Below are 4601 nucleotides of genomic sequence, written 5' to 3'. Positions count from 1 at the left end.
GACTTTCCGTCGTCACATTTCCCTCGCGCGCCCTACATTTTGAGTAGCCTACAGAACGCGCAGACAACATGGAGTTATTTGGACATAAATCATTAACTTTATCGAACAAAACAACATTTGTTGTGGACCTAGGATTCCTGGAAGTGCCTTCTGATGAAGATTATTAAAGGTAAGTGAATATTTCTAATGCTATTTATGAAAATAGATGACTCCAAGATGGCCAGTGTCTATAATTGCCTGCTGTTTTTTTTCTGACCACAGTACTCAGATTATTGCAAAGTGTGCCTTCCCAGTAAAGTTATTTTGAAATCTGTCAACGCGATTGCATTCAGGAGATGTTAATCTATAATTCTTTGAATAACAGTTTAATATTTTATCAAGGTTTATGACGAGTATTTTTTAATTTGTTGTGCTGATTCACCGGCATTTTTGGAGGCAAAATATTTTCTGAACATCACGCGCCGATGTAAAATGCTGTTTTTTGATATAAATATGAACTTGATAGAACACAAAATGCATGTATTGTCTAACATAATGTCCTAGGAGTGTCATCTGATGAAGATTGTCAAAGGTTAGTGCTGCATTTTAGCTGGTTTTCTGCTTTTGGTGACGCTTGTCCTTGTATTGAAAATGGCTGTGTGTAATGTTTTGTCAATGTACTGTCCTAACATAATCTAATTTTATGCTTTCGCCGTAAAGCCTTTTTGAAATCGGACAACGTGGTTAGATTAACCTGTTATGGCTAGGGGGCAGTATTTTCACGGATGGATAAAAAACGTACCCGATTTAATCTGGTTACTACTCCTGCCCAGTAACTAGAATATGCATATAATTATTGGCTTTGGATAGAAAACACCCTAAAGTTTCTAAAACTGTTTGAATGGTGTCTGTGAGTATAACAGAACTCATATGGCAGGCAAAAACCTGAGAAGATTTCATGCAGGAAGTGGCCTGTCTGACAAGGTGTCGTTCTTCTTGTCTCTGTTTATTGAAGAGTGAGGATCTTAGTGTCCCGTGACACTTCCTACGGCTGCCATAGGGTTTCAGAAGGCGGCAAAACGCTGAATCGTGGCTTTGCAGGCTCTGGCTGAAACAAAGTAGCGCGTTTGGGTAGTGGCTGGTTACAGTACTGTGAGACTCAGGCTCGTGCCCGCGTCGACCGAAAGCTTTGTTTTCTTTCCTCTGTTTAGCTAAATGGACATTCTCGGTCGGAATATTATCGCTTTTTTACGAGAAAAATGGCATAAAAATGGATTTTAAACAGCGGTTGACATGCTTCGAAGTACGGTAATGGAATATTTAGATTTTTTTTGTCACGAATTGCGCCATGCGCGTGACCCTTCTTTACCATTCGGATAGTGTCTGGGACGCACGAACAAAACGCCGCTATTCGGATATAACGATGGATTATTTTGGACCAAACCAACATTTGTTATTGAAGTAGCAGTCCTGGGAGTGCATTCTGACGAAGACAACAAAAGATAATCAAACTTTTATAATAGTAAATCTGATATTGGTGAGTGCTAAACTTGCCGGGTGTCTAAATAGCTAGCCCGTGATGCCTGGGCTATGTACTTAGAATATTGCAAAATGTGCTTTCACCAAAAAGCTATTTTAAAATCGGACATATCGAGTGCATAGAGGAGTTCTGTATCTATAATTCTTAAAATAATTGTTATGCTTTTTGTGAACGTTTATCGTGAGTAATTTAGTAAATTGTTAGCAAATTCCCCGGAAGTTTGCGGGGGTATGCTAGTTCTGAACGTCACATGCTAATGTAAAAAGCTGTTTTTTGATATAAATATGAACTTGATTGAACAAAACATGCATGTATTGTATAACTTAATTGTGTTGATGATGAACAGAAGAAGCACTGGATCTGGCTAAATTGTCCACGTCAGAAGCAACATGTATTGATCATCGGAGCAGGGCGCCTGCCAAAGAAGTTATCGCTGGAGTCTTGTTGGATATAGTTGACGAGTACCTTAGTCAGAAAATCCCAGGAGTGGTCAGTGCAGGTCACCTGACCCCTATGGTAAATGGAAGGAAGGAGAAAAGCCTATTGATAGGATCTGTGCACCCGATTAGACAACAATCACACCATTAACATCTGCTACCCATGTGAATGTGACCAATACAATTTGATTTGATTGATTTGTACTGTCATATTGTGATCAATATTAAAAAATGTCCACCTCTCTTCTTCCATCTGGTTGATGATCCTTTATTAGTCACATCTGGCACATCATTTCATTCAGTTGAATTGAGTTTATACACAAACCAGATTGTTGTGTCAAGAATTTGACAAATAAACATTCTACAATATTTACAAACACCAAGAGTTTGAGTTTATTTTATTTTTACAGGGACAGTGCACATTAATCAACGTTTCAGTAAAAGTGACGGTTTTAGCCAGCCGGCTAATTTTCAACCGCAGTCCCTGGGCAGGTTATTAAAAACAATTACAATATAGACAATCATTGAGCAGTGAGCACACGCAGAGCAACATAGAACAAGCAAGACATAGCATACAGACAGAGCAACATAGGACAAGCAAGATGTAGCATACAGACAGAGCAACATAGGACAAAAAGCAACAAGACAAAATCCATAAAAACAACAGTGTTTCCACACCTCACAAGCTCCAGACAACAGACAACATGGAAAGTGGCAATACACAGCTAGGGATTATGTTCACAAATCTGATTGACCTTTAGCCATGTCTTCATGCAATTTGTGAAAGTGTGATATGTGGTGCAGTTATGTGTGTCTGATGGCAGTGTATTCCAGACATGGGACGCTCTCACAGAGAAAGCGGATTTACTAAAGGTGCTTTTCCTTAAGGGAACTATACAGTCACCTCTCATGGCAGACCTTGTGGATCTGCTGCCATATGTTTGGGTTTTCTGTTTTACAAAAATACTGAGTGGAGGGGGAGCCAGGCCATTTAGGATCTTGAATACAAGACATGCGTCGGTGTATTGCACAAGATCTTCCCAACTCAGGAGCTCATGCTTTCTGAGGATGTAACAGTGATGATGGCTATTGGGCTTTCTATCGAGCACTTTGAGAGCCTGTTTGTAGACAGACTGAATAGGTTGTAATGTTGTATAGCAAGCTTGGGTCCAACTAGTCAAGCAGTATGTTAAGTGGGGGAGTATCATTGATTTGAAATACAGTTTTGCTACCTCTGTGGTCAAACAATTTCGTATAAATCGGAAATTAGCTAGGTTGAATTTGGTTATTTGAATGACCTTTTTCACATGCTTTTTAAAAGAGAGGTTGGAATCAAGTATGATGCCAAGGTACTTAAAATCAGATACCACCTGGAGCTTCTCCCCTGACACACAGACATCTGGCTCAGTAGCATCTGTTGCCCTCTTTGTGAAGAACATGCAAACTGCTTTTTTCACATTGAGATGCAAACACGAGTCACTGAGCCACTTTGTAACCTGGACCATTACAGTAGTGAGTTCTTGTGCAGCTTGTTGTTTGCTCTTTGCATGCACATATATCACTGTATCATCTGCATACATTTGAACTTCAGACCCAGTGCAGACGGAAGGCAGATCATTAATGTACAGGCTGAACAGGAGGGGCCCCAGTATTGACCCTTGGGGCACGCCCACATCATAGCTAAGAGTGGGCGACAGCTCATTGCTCACTCTGACACACTGAGTTCTGCCTTCAAGGTATGATTTCATCCATCTCAAGGCGTCGGGGGAAAAGTAGAACTTGGACAATTTTGTGATGAGAATCTCATGGTTAACAGTATCGAAAGCCTTCCTTAGGTCCAGAAACACAGCCCCGACAACGCCCCCTTTGTCCATCTTGGACTTCACATTTTCCAGAAGAAAGCAGTTGGCCTTTTCTGTGGAGTGTTTCGCTCTGAAGCCAAACTGCATGGAGTGTAATGTGAAGGGGCTGTTGTTGAGGTGGGAAATCAGTTGTTCTGCTACACACTTTTCAACAACCTTCGACACTACAGGTAGTGTACTAATGGACCTGTAGTTACTCACATCAGCAGGGTCGCCCAAGAAGCCAAATAACAACCATATCAATGATGTGTAAATGAAACCAGTTTTAACAACACAGTGTGGTGATTCATTATATTAATGACTATTAACTTAGGTGGTGTATTGTCATGAATATTTAGATATAATAATAATATTATATCTCATGACTAGAGAGATATTCTACATTGTTGCTCCAGTGTGTCTTATTGAACATGACTAGAGAGATATTCTACATTGTTGCTCCAGTGTCTTACTGAACATGATTAGAGAGATATTCTACATTGTTGCTCCAGTGTGTCTTATTGAACATGACTAGAGAGATATTCTACATTGTTGCTCCAGTGTCTTACTGAACATGATTAGAGAGATATTCTACATTGTTGCTCCAGTGTCTTACTGAACATGATTAGAGAGATATTCTACATTGTTGCTCCAGTGTGTCTTACTGAACATGACTAGAGAGATATTCTACATTGTTGCTCCAGTGTGTCTTACTGAACATGATTAGAGAGATATTCTACATTGTTGCTCCAGTGTGTCTTACTGAACATGACTAGAGAGATATTCTACATTGTTGCTCCAGTG

General features: G+C 40.0%; 1 protein-coding gene across 1 annotated transcript in view; it reads right to left on the bottom strand.

Moving 5' to 3' along the window:
• Positions 1-2208: 2208 nt before the first annotated feature.
• LOC145876407 (NLR family CARD domain-containing protein 3-like) overlaps positions 2209-4601 on the bottom strand; it is a 30203-nt gene continuing 27810 nt past the window's right edge. The window contains exon 10 of the mRNA XM_082972186.1: positions 2209-4601. This exon is cut by the window's right edge and continues 733 nt beyond it. The gene's annotated coding sequence lies outside the window, so the exon portion shown is untranslated.

This window comes from Salmo salar, unplaced genomic scaffold (assembly GCF_965601325.2).
Source record: "Salmo salar unplaced genomic scaffold, fSalSal1 ptg000587l, whole genome shotgun sequence".
In the NCBI taxonomy this organism is placed as follows: Eukaryota; Metazoa; Chordata; class Actinopteri; order Salmoniformes; family Salmonidae; genus Salmo; species Salmo salar.
This window is presented reverse-complemented; position numbering and strand designations above follow the sequence as displayed.